Source organism: Eutrema salsugineum, unplaced genomic scaffold, assembly GCF_000478725.1.
Source record: "Eutrema salsugineum unplaced genomic scaffold, Eutsalg1_0 scaffold_4, whole genome shotgun sequence".
Taxonomy (NCBI): Eukaryota; Viridiplantae; Streptophyta; class Magnoliopsida; order Brassicales; family Brassicaceae; genus Eutrema; species Eutrema salsugineum.
Window position 1 is genome coordinate 2,421,729 of NW_006256686.1, and position 23,984 is coordinate 2,445,712.

The 23,984-nt window shown below is 40.7% G+C and overlaps 1 non-coding gene across 1 annotated transcript; it reads right to left on the bottom strand.

Moving 5' to 3' along the window:
- Positions 1-16,226: 16,226 nt before the first annotated feature.
- On the bottom strand, positions 16,227-16,335 carry LOC112084914. The gene has a single exon (XR_002898570.1). It is a non-coding gene; the product is annotated as a small nucleolar RNA R71 (small nucleolar RNA).
- Positions 16,336-23,984: the final 7,649 nt, after the last annotated feature.

Genomic DNA, 23,984 nt, shown 5'->3' on the forward strand with positions numbered 1-23,984 from the left:
AGGAAGTTCAAAACACACAAGGAGAAGAAATGAGAGCGGGAGGACCAGTTAAATTTTTTACACCACTTCACACTCCAACACAAAACGCTACTGAAACATATCTGCAAGGTAAGCATACCCTAAAATCAAGTTTTAATGGTTCTAAGTTAGTTTTGTTCTAGGCAGATGGTCCTGATTTGAGGACAAATCCTTTTCAACTTGGAGAGGATGATGTGATCCTGAGCAACAACAAGGAAGAGGAGCTTGAACCAAAGCTAGCAGTTGAGCTTGTACTTGTGGATGAGCATGAAGACAAGAAGATATTGCTTGTTCCATACGAACATATGACCAGAAACAAAGCTAAGAAGCTCAAAGGAATAATTAGAGGTTTACTTATCCAAATCTCTGAGCGTAGAGGTCTCTTGGGCCAGGTTAGAGAAGATGAATTACAAACCTCTCTTGTTTTGATTTAGGCCCAAGAAGTTCAATAACTGGATAAGTGCACCAGTTGTACTCTTTTTTCCTTGCCTTTGGTTTTGTCCCAATGGATTTTCCAAAGGACGCTTTAGGATTATCATTATTCTAACATGTGCTTAAGCTCGACTTTACACAGAAAACTACAGAAGACACACGCTTTCACGAACTTTGCTTGTCCTCAAGCAAAAAGAACAAATGAGAGAGAGGTTGTGAGTTTGGGAGTTCACATTTCTTAAAGAGAGAGAGAGTAATCATAAAAAGAGTTTAACTCATGATCCTAGTTACTAATTCTAAATTGCAATGCAAAATGGTGTACTCATAAAAAATAGCCATGCTCATCACCAAGTGAATCAAACTCAAGTGTTAACTTTCACAAGAATTCCTAACTCCAGCCCTTTGACATTCATTTAAGTATCATGTGGATCATGCTCATCCAAATCATGTGAACTCATTTGGCTTGGGACAAGATTATGAGATTAAAATGATCTCATTCCATGCTTGTGGGTTAAATGAAGCTCAAGGGATCACTCAAGAAGGAATAAACTTTAACAGAAGACTAAGGGTAAAAGGCAACTAATGCATACAAGAGTAGACTCTCATCTACCCAATGCCCCACCTAAGGTACCCTTCTTTCAAGGCTTTCATTGCCTTCTCAACCCACCTCTCACTCACTTCCATTCTTTTTCACACCAGGGGATTCAACTTTTGTTTTCAAACTAAGGCTTTAGGGTATAAACCTTTCACTTAGCTCTTTCTCACATAGCAATGTCTAGCCTCTTTTCTTTTCTCTTTAAACACTTGAGCCTTTTTTGCTTCTTTTCTTTCTTTTAACTTAGAGGATAGACTCTTCTTTTCAAAACACAAGAGATTTCTTTCTTTAAACATCAGACCCAAAACCGATTTCTTTTCTTTTCCATCCCCTGGTTCTCATCTCAAAATCTCTCTTTTCCACTCAGTGTTTCGCAAGATCCCTTCCTATCCTACTGTAGACTCATGATGCAGAGCTAGATCTACATGAAAACCTACTCTTGTTGCCCTAAACCCAACACTTTCTGTCAAGTTTATTCAGAACAAGGCCTCACATCGCTCACTAGAGTGTTTCAGGCTTAAAAGATGGTTTGGTTAAAGGCAGGGAACTGTCTCAAGATGAGAGAACAGCTATTTGAGCTAGCAAAGGGTGGTAAAAAGGGACAAGAGAGCTCAAATATTTTATGGTACCCATGAATTCACAATGATATGCACAAACATGATAATTGGATTGTCAAATTATGGTTTTCACTTTAAGAAAGGCTGGAGTTAATCACAACTTGATCCAACTAACACAGAAGCATTGAGACACTAGTTCCAAGCATGGTTCACTCTTGATTTCATACCAGTTTTGCAAGCAATAGAGAATTAATAACTAGAGCCATGAACCAAATTCTTAAGATGATGCTCTCTCAAAGAAACATATCATTACTTGATATGTCTATATCTTACATCATTTAGGTTGCATTATAGAGTCATCATCATGTGTTTTCTCATGTAAATTGAGTCTTTAGGCGTCAAAATAGGATTTAGGGCTTGCATTAGGTCCCAAAGAGTTTTGCATGTTTTGAAGTCTTTATCAGGAGCTTTGGAGACCAATTGGAGCCTAAGAAGAGGAACAGGAAAGAAAACGGTGAAGAAAAGGGTCAAAAAGGGTGAAAACCGCTTGGAGGAATTTCTCGGCCAAATCTCGTACCAGCTGGTCGGAAACCTCGACCAAAATGTTTACCGGACGCTCATTACCGGCCAAAAACCTTACCGATCGGCCAGAATCGAGTATCGAGTGAAAAAATACCACGGGATAAGTTTTTGACCGAGGCAAGGATTTTTACGACCAAAAAGCTTACCGCGGTACACAGCCCTCGGCCATTTTCCTTACCACGGGAAGGTTTTTACGACCAAAAGTTGTCCTTGCCCGCGCAATTCAGAAATCAGCAATCCGGGGAGCCTTCCGGTCCGAATCAGTTGGCGGGGTCTTCACCAAAGTTGGAGATAATCAAGCAAAAATTCCAGAACAGTTAGAATCATCCAATTCGGACCAGTGGAGAGAAAGATATGGCTTCCGGAGCATTCACCAGCATTGCGCGTACCCAAGAACTGAACGGCGAACTTCAAAGATCATGGCGGACGGAGCCCCTCCTGTCCGAACCAGCTTACCCGGTCTTCATCAAAGTTCGAGATCCATGGAAGATATTCTCAGAGAATTTGGAATCGCTCAATTCGGAGCAAAGGTTTGGAAGATAGGTTCTCCGGAGTTCACATCAGTCTAAAAGTCTATTTTCCGGTAATTTCAATGCGGCGCAAAGATGTGAAATCCAGGAAGCCTTCCACTCCCCAAGCTCCGATGGTTTCTTCACCAAAGTTCGAGCTCATTGAGTCATCGTGACTGTGGAACTGGTCCCAGAGAAATTGGAGTCGTGTGCTGAAAGTTATCGCTTCCGGAAGGTGACATGGTCGATACAAGCCTAAATGAGTTGCGACACGCGCTAAGTGTTTTCACAAGCCTCGGTATCTTTACCTTGGCATCACTCAAGTCAAGGCTCATATCTTGGAAGTATTTTGGACCAGACCTCGTCCCAAAGCCTTGGCATGATTAGATCGAGGCATGCATACGTAAGAACTGAAGCTGGAAACGACTAAGTGTTGAGAGTACACCTCGGGGTAATGACCTCGGCGTGCATGCCGGACTGTGTTCTCCCAAACACCTCGACATCATGACCCCTTCGACATTTTATCCCGAGGTCCCTTGTCACGAACCCAGAATCAAAGACTAGGATTCATGCATGTTCTTGACGTGTTCTTCACAAGATTTTCATCTGGATCCTGACTCACGTGCACACCTCGGCATGAAGACCTCGGCTTCACTTTCCGACACACCGTGGCACTCACCCATCAACCCAAGGAAGCGGTTCAGTACCCGGTTGGTTCCGGGCTGACCCGCGACACTTCCCCTTTGCTATAAATACATTTTGAGACTAAAAACCTAGTTATCTTATCTCTTATCTGTTTTTAGCTTTAAGAACTTGCCTCTTTTGTGAAACTGGATTAATCTAATCCGATATCTCGTTTTTGCATCAGAATCTTGTTCTTTCTTTATTTCTTTTATCATCCAAACATCAAACTCCTTATCATGACTAGCTACACGTCTTGCAAAGGACTTAGTGAGCTCGTTATGATTAGTGAGTAGTCGTTTAAGCGGCTTTAGATAGGTAGATTAGGGTGCTTTCAAGGTGGATTAATGGGTTTAGGTGTCTAGTCTTGCATGTTTCATTCCTTAACCGACGAGATCTCTAGGCTGGATCCAAGCACATCACTTGAGGTTCAGATCTGAGACATATCTCGCATCAAAAGTGTTTGTAGAAATGTCTGAACCACTCGGTTAAGGGTTTAAGAGTCTTTCATCGCGAGAGCGATAGTTTGTTCTCTTAAATGACATTCTTGAACCGATTCTTATTGCTGACTGATTTATGATTCTCAAAAGGGATTTTGGTATGAAAAAGAATCAGTTTAGATGTTTAATACTTTCATGAGAAGATTAACATGCCTTGAGTTCAAAGTTAAATGAAATCGCTTGATAACATGATTCATTAACCCGTTAGTCTAGCTTGGAAGCACCCGAGTCAAATATCCTGTCTAAAGCTTCTGCCTTTATCATTCATTATCATCATCTGAATCACCTGTTTGTTGTTTGCATCTTGATCAGTTTGAATCTCTGCTTTTACTTAACTTTATTGCTTATTTGCCCGTTAATCATCGTCACCAAACTTTTACTTTCTTGTCTTGACTTAAGTGAGCAAATAACATAGGCTAGTGTCTCGTTTACAAGCTTGGTTTGACACCCCTTATACTACTCTGACAAGGGATTGATAACCCTTCTGAGAGCTGGAAAACTCTTAGTTATCATTACTCCCATTCAAATGATGCAACCTATATGATTATGAAACTAGACTCAATCCTAAAATTGTGAATGCAACTAAATGAACTTTTTTTGTGAAAATTTTTAGATTTTTCAATTTTTTTTGGTTTTTCTATGCACTTAGATGCAGACTCAAAATGAAATGGAAAATAAGATCAAGAACAAACATGATTAGTAATACTAAACCCCTCCCCCACACTTAAATAACACAGTCTCTTATGTTATAAAGCATAAGAGAGGAGTGTAAATCAAAGCAAAAAATGCAAAAGAGAAAATAAGCTAAATTAGATGCTATTTACAAGTTGGAGTTGTTACCTTCTCATGGACTTGGAGGTGTGGTTGGAGACAGCTGGAGCAGGAGTCTCTTGTCTGCTGTCCATCTTGGGTAAAGAGGCCTTCCAAGTCACTCCGGGCATGATATCCCCGATGTTGAACCTGGTGTATGCTGCATCATCTCAAGGCTGAGTTTACACCGGGTTGCATTTGTCTGATTCTGTCCCAGGTGTGGAGCAGCACGCTTTAAGGTTCCATTTACACCGGGTTGTATCTCCCAGGTGCTGACCTCGGTGTTGAGCTGCACGTTCTAGGGAGCTTCTACACCGAGTTGCATCCTCCAATTGCTGTTCCTGGTGTGTTTCCACTTCTTGAAGGTTGGTTCTGCACCGAGTTACATGTGCCCGATGCTGACCTCGATGTGATGCTTTCATAAGGAAAAAATATCTTACAACGAGGTGCATCTAGCCGATGCTGACCTCAGTGTGGCTTTGGCCGGTCTCAAACTTGGTGCAGCTTAACTTTTCCTTCCCTTTGCGACCATTTCTCCTTCCTTGAACATCTCCTGAACACTTATGGACCTGAACACTCACAACAAACACATCAAGAACATCCTAAAAACATAAAAAGAAAAGATTAAAAGACTATGTACAAGGATAAGCTTGGAGTGTCTCCCAAGAGCACTTTGTTTTAAGTCACTAAGTTTGACTTTTCATACTCTTTTCTCAATGAGGGAGAGGAGGAGCATTGATGCTCCCTGTCTTTTCCATGAACTCAAGTGTGATGGCCTTGTTCATCAGCTCTTGAATACCATCAGATCCCTAGTCCTTGAACTCTGGTGTGAGGATAGCTCTGACTTTGGCGAATGGTCTTGAACTTCCATTGCCTTTAACCTTGTATTCAACAGCTCCACCATCAAACTTCCAAGGAGTGACAGTTAAGAATTGAGAAGAAGACCCAAGAGTGAATGGTTTGGTGCTTGTTGGGCTCTTATCTTGGGAGCTTGAACTGTTGCCTTTGTTGTCACTAATCTCTTTCTCACTTGGTGTAGGAGATAGAGATTCCACACAAGTTTTATCATCACTAAAGAAATCCTCTTCAAACTCAAGATTAGGTCTTATTAAGGATTATTTCTTCTTCTCAACAGATGCAAGGGGTTGAGCTTCTTCTATAGTCCCAATACTCCCCACATACTTCATCTCATAGTGTTTCAACTCATCAGAATCATCAGATATAACTCCACGAAACCCAGCAAGAAGAGTCTTAAGAGGATAAGAGACTTCATCATCTACCTTAGTAAGCAACACTCTTTGAGTATCAAAATCCATCTTTGCTCCTGTAGTGTTCAGAAAAGGAGTTCCAAGCAAGAGAGGAAGCTCTTTGGTCTTCTTCATCTTCATTACCACAAAATCAGTTGGAACTATGCATTCACCAATCTGTAGTGGGTAATCTTCAATGATTCCATATGGCTTCTTTGAGGATGAATATCCAAAGGTAATTGAGATGGGGTGATGCTTGAGAGTCTTGATCCCTAGTCTCTCCACCATATGTAAAGACATTACACTGTTGCTTGATCCAGTAAAGCATTATCCACTTTCAAGCTTCCAAGAGAGCATGAGATGGAGAACTTTCCTGGATTACCTAGCTTTGGAATAGTTTTGGGTGTCACCCTTGTTGAACCAGTGCTAGAGACTCCATCAGATGTCCTTCCTTGAACCATTCTCTGATGCTTTCCTTCAGCAATCTCAGAATCGTTCTTTTTCATATCAAAACAAGCTACTTCCCCACCTTCTTTCTTAATATCCTCATTGAGATCACAGAACAGGAACTCAAACTCCTCTATGATGGTGTCCTCATCATCTTTTGTTAGGCGTTTTTCACTTGAGACATTGCCATGGAGAAGGTCCTCAATTTCTTGGACAGCAGCATGATTCTCATCATTTGAGAGGATTGCATTGCAGTATTCTCTTGGATGTGCAACTGATGTCCCTGGTAAAGATCCTTGAGCTTGAGAACTGCAGTTGCCCTTGTTGTTCTCTAGAGTCTTGACTTTGGAAGCCAAGGTTGAAAGCTGAGTTAGAATATCAGAATAAGTGCAATCCACCTTGTTGTTAATCTCTGTTATTTTCTTGTTCAAGTCCATGGCACCACTTGCTTGACCTTTGAGGATTTGCTGGAGCAGGTTCTGCACTTCTTAATCCTTAGTCCTTGAGTACTGTTGGAGACTTTGCTGTTGGGGAGGGACACAAGGTCATGGACCTGGATTTCAAACTCGATGATGTGGACAAGACCCTCAACAAAGCCAAGAACGAGTCTTATGACTTCACGGTCAAAGTTTCGGAGAAGGTATACAAAGTTATTGAAAAAACCAAAGAGCTTGATTCAACCATGGACAAAGTAGTTTATACTCTTGATGAAGTTGAAGAAAAGGTTGAAGAAATCATGCAAAGACTTGGAGAGCAGATTCCAGCAGCCCAAACTAAAGATTTAAGCCCAGAGAGGAAGTACACCGAGCCAGAATATCCAAGTGATCATTCAGGGAGCAAAGGAGCAAGCAATTGCTGCAACCCGACTCAGACACCATTCCCTGCGGTCGCGAGTCCTGTGACCGCGGCCAAGAGGCGGCCAGTCGCGGTCGTGCTTGGTATGCCCGCAGCCCACAGCCGTTTCCCGTGGTCTCGTCCTCTGCTGTCAAAGCTGACTCCCGCAACTCCAGAAAGCAACCTCGTGCAACTCAAAAGAGTAAGTGCTCGTCTAAAGCACACCTAGGCGAAGCTAAACCTCCCATCCAACAGATGATCTACTCCATCAGCACTCAAGAATCTGAAGACAAGGACAAGCCATTACCCTCCAAAATGGCCTTGCTTTGTGAAGACGAGTATGAAGAGCAATACTCTGAAGATGAAGAATATGGATTGTTTGTAAAGGATCCAGATGCAGGATATTCCTCAGAAGACAGTTCGGGGAAAATTCAATGGATCACTAACAACATCAGTAGAGAGAAGATGACAGAGTTTAACAATCTGGTCAAGACATTCCCTGCTCACCTAAGCTTCGATGATATCTGGAAATTTGGTTGCCTACAAGTATTTTTACGGTACTGTAAGGAGTCTAAAGAAGACATCCATAAGTACTTTATGCGAGCTCGATACCTAACATCACCAGAAGCAGCTGTCTATGTAATTCACCTTCAAAAACCTGAAGAATGCAGCTACAACACCAACAAAATTAGCAAAGAAAAGCTTGATGAGTTCAATGATGTAGTTCGAAATTTGCTTGAAGGAATCACCTTTTCCAGAGCTTGCAAAGACTTCATGATAGGCCATTACTTCTGTGAAAGCAAGGAATCAATCCCTGAAATAGAAGACTTGTTCAATCATGCCAGAAGAGGTAGACCTGTTCGAACACTTCACAAAATCGAAGGTAAATGTCAGTTTCTCATCTCTTGTTCCATTAGAGGTGAAATGTTTAACAATATACTCTGTGATTCTGAAGCTTGTCTCAACATGATGTCCAAGGCAATTGCTTTGAGACTTGGTATTAAGCACCTACGCAGGACTAGAGCAAACATTAGTCTAGCTGATGATTCCAATGCAACACCTAAAGGAATATCTCACGACATTCCTTTGAGAATAGGAGATTGCATTGTGCATGTCGACTTCTACAGTGTCGAAACAATAGACGCAGCACATCCAGTGATTCTCAGATGGTCTTTTCTAGCAACTTCCGGAGCTACAATGGACTGGCCAAACCGGAGGATCTCATTTTCTAATATCGACAAAGATGTCTTCACAGAAGTTGTACCATACAACACCAAAGCAGGAAAACGTTCTGCAACAGAAGAGTTTGAAGAAGAACTTTGGAGTGACGAAGAACCTGCTAGGCAAAGAATGAGATTTCGAAAAAGACTTGTCTTAGGACAAAGTCTTCTTCATTGGACTAAGCCACGTCCTACACCAAAGTCGAGCTAAACGACTTAATACAAAAACACTTAATGGGAGGCAATCCATAGGTATTGTTTTCTTTAGGATTTTTCTTTCTTTTCTATTGATCTTTTTCTTTTTCTTAGTTTCAGGTGTTTCTTATAAAACAAAAAAGCCAAAAAATCAAAAAAACCGAAAAAACCAAAAAGAAGGATGGTCCCTGACTGCTCGGTCCATCAGGAACCAAGGAGAAGCAGGAAACAGGCCGCATTTAAGCCCCCGCTGTCGCAAGCTTAAGGACCACGGGAAACATCACTTCGACCACGGCCCCGTCTTTCTAACCGTGGACGGGCACCAGTTTACCGCGGTCGTATGACCTCTGACCGCGGCAAATGGTTGTTCAGATGATACCCGACCCCAAACCACCCACTTCACCTCACTCCACCTCATCAAGCCCCACTCCACCTCATTCATCACTTCCCACCACCTTCCATTACCACCTATAACCTTCCCAAACCTTTACGAATGAATCCAGTACATCTCCACCAGCATCCCAGATCCAGGTAAGTTCTCTTTGGCCTTACCAAATTCGATTATCTATGCATCTTTCTCATCTAATCTCGACTTGTTTTACACTGAGGACAGTGTGATCTAAGTCTGGGAAACGATTTCATCCCTTTCTAACCACTTTTCTTTCATGAGTCTTGCATTATCTACACTTTTTGCATTTTCCTTAAAGTTTTTCAAAAATACGGTTTTCAGAACAAAACAAGTTTTAAAGGGAATGGTGAACATGAATTAATGATAGTTGATTGTGTGCTTTTAGACTGTTCATAGTGACATACTCGTTCATGATTTAGGACTAGACTAGGCGGTAGCTAAGCACATTTAAAACGAATTACCCTAGAGGAATTTGAATGATTTCGATTTAGATGAACGAATACACTATCTCTGTTTTATTTGGACTTAACTTGGACTTAATTATCTCATTAAAGCATTAGACCAGAGACACGAATCACACATTCAGGACTCCTTTACCTTTTTACCACTCTCTGTTGATCCTGAATGGCTAGTTTATCTTTAGCTAGTTCCCTACCTTAACCAAGCCTCTTTCAAACCACATGAACTCTTGTTTTCTATTTTTTATATGCATATATGTGCAAAAACGTTGGAGAAAAAGAGGAACGACGCAGTTTTCAGTCACCAAAGACAGAGACCTGCGATTTTGCCAGAAAACTTCTCGAAAGAATTCAACACATGAGGAGAAGCTCAGTTCGCCTTAGAAAAATCTCAAATTTTTGTACAATTTCGTCCTCTAGTCTCTCTCTCTCTCTCTCTTTAAAAGGCATTTCCCCTTTCTTAAAAGGGAAAGATCCGAAAATAGGAAAGGAAAGGAAATAAAAGCCTTAGAGAGTCTAGAGAGGTCGAATTTTAAGTTCAAGGCAACTAGAGTTTGATTTTATGGAGTTTTGGAGATCATTTTTCTGATTTCCGGAAAAAAATCTAAGTCTGGGGGAATAGCTGTTGGAAGGATTATTCACAACAAAGGAGGAAGCATTATGCAACAACATTGGACAAGAAGAAGTGACTGAAAATTGTGGTCATCAACAGGTCCTTATCTCTCTTGCGGTTTTGCATATTATCTCGCATCCTCCAGATTTATCAGGTAACTCGAAACACTTTAACTCTATGACTTAAACAGCCCTTTAATGCCAAACGCCATCTACCCTGGATGATGTCTTTAATGAGAACTCACTTTTGCACTTAATGAATGTAGAGAGCTAGGTGACTGAAATTGAGATTTAGATTGTTTAAGTTTTGTATGACGGAAAAAGTGGACTAGTATCTTTTATATCTTGGTGAGATTTTTCTAGACTAAGTTGTGGATTGATGCACGATCTATTTTCTTAGTTTAGGAGCTCATGTCTCTGAGATTTGTGCATTTCCTATTTTTTTTTCACTTAACCAGTTAAGATTTTTGCTTTGTTTGAGGACAAACAAAGGTTTAAGTCTGGGGGAGCTGATAACACCGTATTTTGACCACCTTTGTGGATCGTTTTAAAATATTTTTTCTATGTTTTTTATTGTTTTCAAGTACTTTTATTATTTTTTTTAGTATTTGTAGTTCCAAGATTCTTTTCAGGAAACTTAGGGAAAAGCTTAACAAAATAGGTAGAAGACCAGATTTTCAGCTCAGAGTCAGACCGTCAGAAGTTCACCTTTGATTGAAGGTTTCCTCACCGTCTGATCCAGCTCAAATTTGGAGATCTCAAAGATGGAACTATCAGCTTTCCAGCTCACTTTACAGCTTCGCAATCCAATGGTTCAATCAAAAGTTACGCAAAGAGCAAAATGTCCTGTAAATCAGCCGGCAAGCATTTTCACCCGCGGCCAACAGCCATTTCACAACGGTCATAAGCTATCCGACCGTGGCCAAGCATCTATTCCCTGCGGCTACGTCTTTTCCGGCTGCAGCCAGCCACCTCCGAATTAGAAGGCCCATTTCTGAAGCCCAAATCATTTTCTCAGCCTCAATTCCGGAACCCTAGACACCATAGAGCATTGGAGACTATAAATACTTATCAATTTAGGTCGTTTTTAGGGAGAGTCGAAAAACTTTAGAAAAGATACAACTTTAATCTTTTGTTTTTAGGTTTAGGGAGAGAGAGATATCTATCTCTTGAACCCTTTTTCTTTCTTCTTCAATTTCGATTATTGCTCTACTTTTTAATACTATGTTTTTGATTTCGTTCATCATGTCTGAGTAGTTTTATTGTTGGGCCAAAGGGATTTTCAATGGGGATACATATGTTCGATGAGGATTCCATGAGCTATTGAAGCCGAATCCTAGAAATTTTTCTTCTGAATTTACTTTCAATGCATTGGAGTAGCATCATGAACTACAATATGATTCAGATGCTTGGTGACACAAAAATGTTCATCCGGTGTCAGATCTAGTTTGGGAGAGCAAAACAAACATAGGAGTGAAAACCTACCCATGGGTGATTTCTGAATGCTGACGAGTCTTTAACATATTGCATCTTTTCTTTTCTAGGGCCAGAGTAGAAACCTACTGGTTAGGGTGGAGAGAGATAGTTGTCTATGATCACGACAGTGGCGTATTCATACGTCCATGACTCGATTTTGAAAAGTTTTAGCTAGGATCTTATTAAATTTACTCTTTAGCAATGTTTTGAATCGTTCATACCCCGGAGAAAACTTTCCTGAAACCCAGCGCCTCTTTTCTACTGATTTTCAGAGATTTTATTTCAAGCTTTAGTTCATCATTTTCATTCTCTTAATCGATTTTTATTTAAGCAATTAGGTTTAGCTGTTTTTCTCCTTTTTAGTCGATTTTATTAAGTTTAGTTATTAGGTCATTTTAATTTTTGTATTTTCTCGTTAAGATTAGTTTTTACGTTTTAAAGACACCACCAAAATTCTTACAAAAATCGCCTGGTTCTAGATATCCTTACTTTATATTTCTTTCGAAGGCTTTTGCAGGAAAGATCCTCCTTCTCTGTAGTTTCGATCCCTAAGTAATACAATCGATCAGCTGTGCACTTGCGGCTATTGTTTTCATTTAGGGTAAAATTTGACAACCCTCACGCAGACACACATCTATATCCTTATAACACGTTGTAAGTTGATACATCTCATATGGACAAAAAAAAGCCCCATGGGATACACATATTGATAGGAGAGCTCAAATCGGCCAAGGCACATAGGATGCAATTTAAGGGAGTCTGTCTTGTAAATAGAGCAAGTGTATACTCATGCCACTTGGGATGGTTGATGGCTAATAAGAGTGGTGGCTTCTTAACACATGCCACACTCATAGCAAAATCGCAGGTCGAGCAATTGTAAAATACCTATAAGAGATTTTATCACAGCAGTAGCATTCCCTGCTTCTATTTAGTAATCCTGCAGTTGCAAGCTGAAGAAGATGTTTTGGACGAAGATGGTGTTTGATCTCAACTGGAGCCTTTTCATATTCTTCATGGTACTTGTCATTTCAGCTTTGGCAAAAACAAATAGGTAGCTTGCTCGTACCTGCTAAACCAACATTCTTCATTGCTAGTGCTGCTCCACTCAGCTTTCCCAAAGACAGAGAATTTGCCTTTTTCGAAAATTGCACTTGAGGGCATAATGTTGAATTGAATACCGAACTTAACTTGATTCTTGAATAACAATACAATAGTATATATACATTACAATCTCACGGTAAACCCTAAAGTAATAGGATATATTCCAAATATACAAAAATGATATTTTTCCGATACTACAAGATACGTAGTTATCTCCCCCTCCCCCCTCATGTTGGAGTGTGAAGATTCTGAATGCCTAACTTGGACAATAACGTGTCAAATTGAACTTGACCAAGGGCCGTTTTCAAAATGTCTACGGGTTGCTCATGTGTAAGAATGTGCTCAGTAGTTTTAAGACCATCACAGACGGCATCACGAACGGCATGGCAATCGGACTCAATGTGCTTAGTCTGTTCATGAAAAACAGGATTAGCAGCAATTTTGATACCAACTTTACTATCACAAAAGTGGCGAGTTGGCGCAGAATGTTCAACACCGAATTCCTTAAGTAGAAGACATAACCATTTGATCTCACGAAGAGCATCCGCCATAGAATGATATTCCACTTCCGTCGAAGAGTGCGAGACAGAGCATCTTGTTTCTTAGTCTTCAAAGAAATGGATGAATCCCCAAGCAGCACATCAAAAACACTCAGCAACCGACGAGTTAAAAGAAAAAAGGCCCAGTCCGAATCACAATACACCGTAAGAGAGAGATCGTAATAAGCTTTGAGAAAAATACCTTGACCCGGTGAATCCTTGAATATCAATCCACACGAAGAGCAGCAGTCCAATGAGCTTTGCATGGCTGCTTCATAAACTGAGAGAGCAAGTGCACCGAATAACTTAACTCAGGTTTTATATGAGTAAGGTAAATTAAGCGACCCAAAAGACGTCGATAGGGCATTGGATCAGAAAGAAATGGGCCTTCATTGCTGACAAGATGATGATTCTACTCCAAAGGTGTAAGAGCAAACTGCAAACCAAGATTCCCTGTATCAACGATAAGGTCCAAGGCATACTTGTGTTGACACAAAAAGATCCATTCAGGACCTGATAACACCGGATTTTGACCATTTTTATGGATCACTTTAATGTCTTTTACAGGTGTTTTTACTCCATTTTCTAAGGTTTTCAAAGGATTTCTATGTTTTCGGATTTTAAAAGACTTTTCACGTAATTTGTGATAAAGAGGCCCAAATTGGAACAAAAAGACTCTTTTGGATAAATGTAGACCGTCAGAACTCTCATGGAGAGACGAAGACCTTCTCACCGTCTGATCACTCTCAAAATTGGACAACTTATAGAAGAATCAACCAGCTTTCAAATGCACTTGGTTTGGAGACATTCCAACGGTATCTCAAGATATTCCATTAGCCCCGGAGCCACACGAAGACGGCCAGAAAGTCACGCGACCGTGGTCAACAGCCCATTCCCCGCGGTCACAAGCCTCCCGACCGTGGCCAACCACCTATTTCTCGCGGTCACGTCATTCCCGACCGCGGCCGGCCAACTCCGAACTAAAGCCCATATTTCTGAAGCCCAAAGTCATTCTCAGCCTCAATTCTGGAACCCTAGAGACCATGGAGTATTGAAGACTATAAATACTTGTCATTTAGGTCATTTTTAGACACCATCCTTCATACTTTACAGAAACCCTTTTTCTTTAGCCGTTTTTATGCGATTTTTGTAGAAGATTGTTCAAGTCCGAGTTCTTCAATAGAGAAGCTTTCTTAATCTCTTTTCTTTACTGTTTTTGATTACTTTTATTAAAACCAATGATGATGTCGACCTCAGCCATGTCTGAGTAGATCCCGAGTTGGGCTTAGGGTTCCCGAAAGGGGCTATCATAATCTATTAAGACATCTAGGTTTATAGATCTGGGATTTCAACTTTGTTCTCTGTTTATTCTTGTTCTTATTGCATGTATGCTTGATTGATCACCTAGTATCTGATCTAGATAGTTAGTGTTGCGAAAGTTTTCATTAAGTATCAGCCCTAGAATGAAACAGGCGATTTTTCCGTAGGAGTGGAAACCTACCTGCGGCGAGATCGTGAGTATTGACGAGTCTTGTGCAGCTCTTGCGTTCTCTCCCTTCCAGGGCCAGAGTGGAAACCTACTGGTCAGGGTTGCGAGAAACAGTTGGTTATGATCACGACAGTGATGTAGTCATACCGTCGTACTCTAGCTCTAGAACCCTATATATCAATATCCGTCAATCCCAATCTATCTACCCTAGTGTTAAAACCGATTATGATCCCTGTAGAGTTCCCAAAATCTCAGCGTTTTTAGCCATAGTTTACAAACCAATTGATTTTTACTTGCTTATTTAGATCCGCATTTCAATTGTTTTAGTTCGATATTTTGCTTGCTCTACTTGCTTTCTATTCGATTTTTCTACTTGTTTTCTAGGATAGATTTATTTGCTTTCTTTTGTTTTAGTTTAATCCGTGAAAATCAACCAACCTCTAAAACCAATCTAGTCTAGACATAAAGTTAAAAACCATAGAAGAATACCAGGCACACAAATCTCTGTGGATTCGATCCCTAAATACTACAACTGATTAGCTGTGCACTTGCGGCTTTCATTTGTTTTTGTTAAAGGTAAAACTTGTTCTCTCACGCAGTTGACACGCATCAAGTTTTTGGCGCCGTTGTCGGGGATTTGTTTCGCTGCCTTTTGCTATTTTTCTTGTTTTAACTTCTGTTCTAGACACCTGATCTCTAGTTCTTTCTTAAAGTTTTGCTGAATTATCTTTCCCTTCTTTTTTTTTTCTCTGAATTGCATGAATACCAGGCGCAGACCTGTAGAAAACATTCCAATTCTAGACGAGATAGACAGACACGAAAGAGAACTTCGAAGACTTAGACGAACGCAAGGAATGGCCAAAGACGACCAGCTTGGAGATCCTATTAACCGAGCTTTAAATATGGACCAAGACGGGTCCGAACATGGAGAAAATGAAGAGAATGATTACAGAGGAGGTGATCATGCTCGACAAGATGGAGAGGAGGATGAGGTTCCTCCAAGAAACCACCAGAACCGCAAAAGAGAAGAACGTGAAGACCTTGATGCACCCATCAATGCAGCCGATGGTGACCACCAAGGAATGCAGCCGAATGGGCGCGCTAACCGCCCTGTGCAGCCAGCAAATCAACACCGAAGACAAGCCAGAAACCATCGCATAGCTGATTTTGATGCACCTACTCAAAATTTTCGGAACAGATCTGCAATTCAAGTTCCATTTCCGAACCGGAATGAGTTTGAAGTCAAGCCTCAAATCATCTCATTGGTGAAGCAAAACGAATTCCATGGAGTTCCTTCTGAACACCCAATGGACCATATCGAGCTCTTTGAAGAAATCTGCAGCATGATGAGAACAAACCAAGTTCCAGCAGACTATTTAAAGTGTAAGTTGTTCCCTTTTTCATTAGCAGACAAAGCTCACCGTTGGTTGAAATCTTTGCCTGCAGGATTGATTACTAGTTGGGAAGAGTGTAAAACTACTTTCCTGAATCACATATATACTAAGTCAAGGTCGAATTTGTTGAGAACAAAGATCTAAAGCTTTCAACAAGGACCGACTGAATCTTTCTATGAAGCCTGGGAACGTTTTAAGGAGTATGAACGTGATTGCCCTCACCATGGATTTCATGTATCAAGCCTGCTGAGCATATTTTACCGAGGTTTGCAACCAAAATACAAAATTTCACTTGATACAGCTAGCAATGGAGATTTTGGACAAAAGACGATAGCCCAAGGAAGAGCCCTCATCGAGAATTTGGCTCAAGCCAATAGCAATGATTGTCCTGAATACGATCGCTCGACAAAGCAAACCGGAACAGATAACAAGGAGATAACCGAGTTGAAGAACATGATGAGCCAGCTTTTGAAGAGCAACAATTGCCCAATCTATGCTTGTGAGACCAACAATGGCGCAGAAGATGAAGGACCTAGTGATATCGATCACATTAATCAAGCCTTTCAAGAAGAAGAGGTGAATTATGTAGGAGCACAAGCACCATACTCAAATCGCTTCAACAATGGCTTCAACAACAACTTCCGGAATGCAAATTACAACAATCTCTCTTACCGCAATTCAAATGTGGAGAATCCTCAAGATCAGTACTACCCACCACAGCAAAAATCCTTCCAAAACAAGTTCCAAGGTGGAAACTTCGGAGGGACAGGAGATTATCAACCGCGACAGCCATATAACTACCAAGGTACGGGTTTTAACAATCAATTTGTACAACAGCAAGGAGTCACGACGAACCAGCTAGCTTCACAAATCGGTAGACTTGAACAGTCCATCCAACAACTCATTATGACGAACGAAAAAGCATCTAAAGACATGAATGTGAAGGTTGATTGCATATACAATGACCTGAACGGGGAGTTTGAAGCTTTATCTTCACACGTCAAAAAGCTAGACCTGCAAGTTGCCCAAACAGCCGACTCTATGAAGAGGCAAAGTGGAGTTCTTCCAGGAAGAGTTGAAGATAACCCTAAGAGGTTTTGCAACGCCATAACCACATTGCCCGAAGAAGAGGCCAGAACCGATGAAAAGAAAGAAGAAACCCCAATCTTTGTACCACTTTACAAGGATGTCGATGCTAAGCAGCCACCATTTAAGGTACCTCAACGATCACCGTTTCAAAGGCTTACAAAAGCCGACGATCTGGGACATTTTGTTTTCCAATGTTTCATTTCAAGAATCAGTTTCACAGACTGCCTGTGCGATTCCGGAGCCAATGTCAACATCATGTCAAAGACATTTGTCGAAAAATTGGGCATAAAAACCTTAAGGACATCGACGGTTAAGGTTGTCTTTGGAGATTCATCTCAAAAAGATACTGAAGGGGCGATTCAGGATCTACAAGTTCTAGTGGGAGACAAGATTATTCCAGCAGACTTCCAAGTCCTGGAGATGGATAAAGACAAGGAGAGGCCACTCATTTTTGGGAGACCATTCCTAGCTACCGTAGGAGCAGTAATCGATCACGCAAACCGGCATACTGTTTTCCTCAATGTAGATCGCAGAAGGTTTTACCCGACTATCCTAGATGATTTCCCAAGCAAAGAAAACCGGCCAAAAGAGAAAGAAAATGAGAAGCCGAAAGCTTTTGCAAAGATCAAGATCATCATTCCACCGGATGCAACTGAAACTAGTGAGGACCAAATCCAGGAGCTGATCGAAAACACAAAAAGGGTTTTAAACAATGTTAAAGTCCGAAAAAAGAGTTAAGGAAAAAAGACAGTCCCTCAAGGAGAAGAAGTAAAACCTCCAGCGACCGGAAGTGATAAGGGCACATCAAGTGGAGTGTCATTCAAATCAGCCTGATTCTTCTTGCCATACGTCGAGCTAAACGACTTAAAACAAAAATGCTTAATGGGAGGCAACCCATTTAGGTACTCTTTCTTTTAGTTTTCTTTTCCTTTTTACAATTTATGTTTTCTTTTTCTTTTAAGTTTTAGATATTTTATAAAACAAAAACACAAAAAAAATCAGAAAATTAGAAAAACCAAGAAGAAAAGGGTAGGTTTTTAGCTGCTCGGCCCGGCAAAGACCTGAACGTTGGACGAAGGCCGCAGGAGAAAGGCCCGCAGTCGCGACCAACCGACCTGCGCCCAAGGGAGCATCGACCGCGGCACCGTGAATGTGACCGCGGCCGAGCCCATGATCGCCGCGGTCGCGCGTCTCCTGACCGCGGCCGTTGGTCGTTGCGATGAGAATGCGGATTTCCGCCGCTTTTCAAAGTTCCTGATGATTTCCGGAGCATTCCCGGTAAAGCACGTTAAAATTTTCCGTAAGTTTTAAATCTTCGTTGCGTGCAAGACAAGAAAGGTAAGTTCCCGTAAACTTATTAATTCCCGGAAATTTTCCGTTTTTGCTACAAAAACGTTTTTTAAAGAAAGGAAATGCACTTTTTGGAACAAAACTCCTTTTTTCTTCTCTTCCAAAAGACTTGGAGATTTAGGAGATAGAACACATTTTTCAATTCTTAAGCTTTTTAAGCGATTCTTGGCCCAAACCTCATTCTTTTTCAAAGCTGATTTCAATTCTGTCATCAAATCTCTCTTTCCAGCAAGGTATAAAGCTCGAACTCGCCATTTTTAATTGATTTTTGAACTTAGAGTTTTCTTAAAAAGCCCAAATCTTGGTTTATTGATGGTGGAAATAGCTTAAGAACAATAGATTTTCCTTTTAGGTTATCTAAAAAATCGATTTTAACACCTAGCTTAAGAGGAATTGATATTTTTGAAATTTGAATTCTACATGCTTTATAAAAATTGAATTTGGAACTGCAAAATGGATGAATCTGATTAAGTCTTGTGTGATTAGTGATTAGTATTAGGTAACCTATAGATTTGACATGGAAATTGCTCATTAAAACCGATTTTTAGAAGATTTCTATGTTGAGAACATCAAAAATCCGAATCTAATCATGAACTACTCGATTTCTTCAATTTAATGTCAATTATGCTTGCTTGTGGTTTTAATTAATCTCTTTATACTAGTATTGGTATAACTGATCGTTAATGTGTTAGAATCAGAATCCATATTCACTCTTTTTCCAAGAATCATCTCATCTTGCAGAAAAATGGAACAAACCAGATCCCGAAGAAGCCGTCGCACTGGTGACAGCTCCGAGGACATTCCCGATGATGCTACTCTTGGAGAGTACATGCTGAACCAAGCAAGACCGAGAAGAAGAAACTATGTGATGAGATTGCTCCAGCACTCAAGAGAAACGAGAGGAACTCCCGAGCCACCACAGATCTGATATGTTGGCAAGGAGATAAACCCGAGAGTGGACTATGCAAGATGTTTCAAGAAGCTGAACATCAAACCCACGCCTTGCATTGATTATCATACACTTGAGATGCTTGGAATTAGAGAAGATGTAATCTGGTACATCGATGCACTTAAGCTGAGACCCTACATGGAGCTGAACCTTCCAACTTATCCTGAGCTAGTCCGCGAGTTCTTGGCAACTATTACACTCCACCACACTAAGAGGAGGAACCCCAGAGCATCTGATGGCATCTTGTCATTCTATATCCGCGGACAGCCTTACTCACTCACCATTTCTACACTTTGTGAAGCTCTTAAGCTTCCATACACCGATGGCATTTACCTTGAAGATGAACCCGATTTTAACTTGTGGAGAGAGATGGGTCATGGAGTCTATGATAGCGGGAGATCCAAGTCAGCCCTCTTTACTCATCCTGCAGTGAGAGTTGTGCACAAACTCTTAGCACACACGATTTTATCTAGAGACAACATGGGATGTGTTTTGAAGACCGAGCTCATTACGCTTCAGATGGCATTTATGGACGACCCGCGAGTTGCCTGCTTTACCTAGATCATAGCACAAAACATGGTAAAGGTGAAGCATGACTTACATAGTTGCGAGGACGCTACTCCAGCTTACGGGAGTGTTATTACAGCAATACTACAGGCTGTAGGATTCGATTTCTCATCTGATGATCCACTTCCCGATGTCTGGTATGACCTACTTTATCTCTCTCGCGATCACACTATCTCTCGTGCCGCTTTCGATCCAGACAGGTTTGGTTACAAGTATTGCATTGGCACTGAGGAGCACCGAGTCTGCTTGCCTTCAGCATCTGTCCCGAGATTGTGTAAAGGAGGACGTCCGGGATGGACTCCGGAACCCGATGAGTTTCTGCCATCTGTACCTCGTCTACCATTCACCATTGGCCAATACATAGTGGCCAAGGCAAAGCGTGATGCAGCTGCGGCCCGTGCTCATTTTCAGCCATCTGTTTCGACCGGCCACACCTCATAATCGACATCATCACACACACATTCTGATCTGGAGCGCAGAGTTGAGAGACAGGGACGACGCTTTGAGCGCGTTGTCACCTACAGGAGCAGCACCAGTTCGCAGCAGACACATCGGAGGATGAGTGATTGATCAGCACTTCACTGCCATCATGTTCTATCATCATTTTCTTTTCTTTTATCTTATTTTATTTTGCTTTTATTCACCATTTTCTCACCAACTTTTTCACACTGGGGACAGTGTGATTTAAGTCTGGGGGAGGATGTCTATCCGTACTAATCATTTTCTTGCTTTTGCTTTCAAATTTCAAGCACTTTTTAAATTTTAATATGTAACCTATTCAACATTAAGTATTTTTCAGGAATGTTTGACACAAAACTATGATGATTTAGACCTGCACGTTTCTACACTATGCATGATAGCTCATTTGTGGTTAGCACTAGACTAGGCAGTAGCTAGAATACTTGCACTACGAACTCCCACCAGAGGACTTATATTCATGGAAATTCTTTCTGACAGGATATACTAGCTCATTTTATTTGACCTTAATATTGACATCTAATTTTCTCATCATTGATTTTAGGCAGGCATCGACATACACATCTAGGACGTCTTTTACCCTCACTTTTACCACTCTTTGTCGTCCTAGATGACCAGTTTATCTTTATCTGGTACCATACCCTAAACCCAAAACCCTTGTTTTCAATCCTCATGCATTCTCTCTTTAGTTTATATCAGCAGATATGTGCAAAAACGTCGGAGAGAAGAGGAGCGACGCAGTTTTCAGTCACTCACAAAAGAGACTGAATGGAATTGGGAATGAAGAGTATCAGAAACCTCATGAAGCTTTACAAGATAGATCTTAACTGGTAATTTTGTGCTCTCTAAGACTCTATATCTAAAGGTATTCCCTCTCTTTCTTAAAAAAAAAAAAATGAGAAAAGAGAGAGGGAAACAAAAAGCCTAATGAGTCCTAGATTGTCGAAATTTGTGGAGCAAGAAGCAACAACTAAGCGTTTATAGAGCTATGTTTTTGAAAGATTTACAAAAATCTAAGTCTGGGGGAGTTAGGAGAGAACCTGAGGAAGAAGACCAGAAATCTATGGCAAGAAGAAAGTGACTGAAAACTGTGGATACCAACAACTTCACTCTCTCTTGCGGTTTTGCATAATATCTTGCATCCTCCAGATCTTCAGGTAACCCATAAACACTTTAAGCCTTACCCCTAGAATAACCCTTTTTGACACTTAGCCTAGTTTGCCTTGCCTAGACTTTATTTGATGAGAACCACCGAGATTTTTAATGAATGTTAAGAGCTAGTTGACTGGAAGTTAGATCTTAGTGCAATAGATTTCCGCATGACGGATCAACGGACTAGTTATGCCTGTATTGCTAGGCTATTCCCGATTGATGCATACTGATTGATATTGGTCTAGGAGTTTGGTCTCTGAGATTTTTTTTAGTTCCTGCGTTTTCAAACCTCTCGCCGAGATTTAGTCTTTGTTTTGTTTGAGGACAAACAAAAGACTAAGTCTGGGGGAGTTGATAACACCGGATTTTGACTATTTTTATGGATCATTAGAACCACGTACACCACTGTTACGTTCAGTGTACCATTCAAGAAATCCCAGTCCTTTTTCTCATGTCTAAAGCGACCATATATGGAGCACTGCATTGTATTTTTCAAGATGGATAATTCAAGTCTGCTTCCACCTTGCTCGTCTTTGCGAGCAGACGACTCGAGATGAGGAGTTACAAAGCCCATTGCATTGTGTTGCTGCTCACATGCTAGAACTTACGACAACCTCTGTTTTTTGCAAACCACTAAAGAGTACACTTCCCCAATAGACAGCAAAGGATCCATCACAATGAGAGTAATGCACAAGCCTCCGTAACGGGAATCATCCAGTCATAACGTTCTTAGACAATCTCTCGAGCCGCTCCACACGTACACATCGGCATCAGCCAATAAATCACAAACTCCTCGCAAAGTTTTTACAGCCTGCCATAATAATCCATGATAGATTGACCATTTTGACGACAAATCACAAGTTGAGCTTTAATTTGGTGAAGATGCACCTTGTTCCCCACAGATAAACGTAGCTTCAACTACGACCACAACTGACTAGCCTCCGTAAAAAACGGCAAGGAAGACTTCACCTTTAGTTCGATGGAGGCTCGAATCTAACCCAGCACCATTGAATTCACAGCCACCCATGAATCATAATATGTACTCACAATCTCTGGTTTCTTCAAAATACCATTGATGAAACCCGTTTTTCGTTTGGCTTGGAGAGCATTGAGCATCTCGTTGGCTCACTGATTAAAATTATCTCTGCTTAACATCATCAGAGTAATCATTGAACCCGGATTATCGGATACATAAAAGGCATAAAGCAAAGGGTTCACTGTCTCCACCGTAACTTCCTCACTTTTCTCACTCGTGGTTTCTCCAGATTTTGCCACCGACGTCTTCGAAGCCATAGTAACAAAGATTTCTGAGTTCAAACTATGAACTTAAAAGAAAGAAGAGTTCAAACTATGAACAAAAAAATAAAATTGATTTGTAGAAGAGTTTTTAGATCACTTTAGGCTCTGATATCATGTAGAACTGGATATCGAACTTAACTTGTTTCATTGAATAACAATACAAAAGTATATACACATTACAATCTCTCAAGAAACCCTAACGTAATAGGATATATTCTAAATATACAAAAGGATATTTTCGCGATACTATGAGTTACGTAGCTATTTCCTAATACATAAGCTAGTAAGCTTCCTCTCCCACTTTGACTTTGTAGAGACCACGATGGGGTATATATGATAGATGTGTGATATGTGGTATGAGCTCTGATTCTGCCTCTAAATCGGTTATAAATCCGAGTTGTTGTAGAAAGTGATTATTTGAAGAATGAGTGATAAGAACTCTGTCTGTGAATCCGTAAGATCCAAGTCGCCGAGAAAGCTTATAGCAAAAAGTAGTGATAAGGCCATCGCACCCGGCTCTGCCTCTGAATCCACAAAGCTGCTGAGAGAGATTTATTTTGAGTAAAGAATGGTATAAGTGAAAAAGGACGAGGAGTGAGTGGTTGTGGTATAAGAAATTTTGAATATATTTCTAAATGCTACTAACACCAGTATATATAACAATGATAATAATAATATAATATAATATTTAAATGTGAAAATAATTAAAACAGAGAATCATGACAGTCTAAAGCTCACAGGCTGTCCGGATACAAAGTCAACGATCATTTTCCAATATCATTGAACGATCAGAGATTCGAATTTGAGGGCCGGAAGATGTGTGGGAGGAGGTTGACCGTAAATTACCTCAAAAGGAGTACTCTGTATGGCGGAGTGAAACGTGTTGTTATACCACCATCCAGCAAGAGGCAACCAATCACTCCAGGTGTAAGGAACATCTACAGTCATACACCGGAGGTATGTTTCGAGTGTCCGATTTGTGACCTCAGTCTGGCC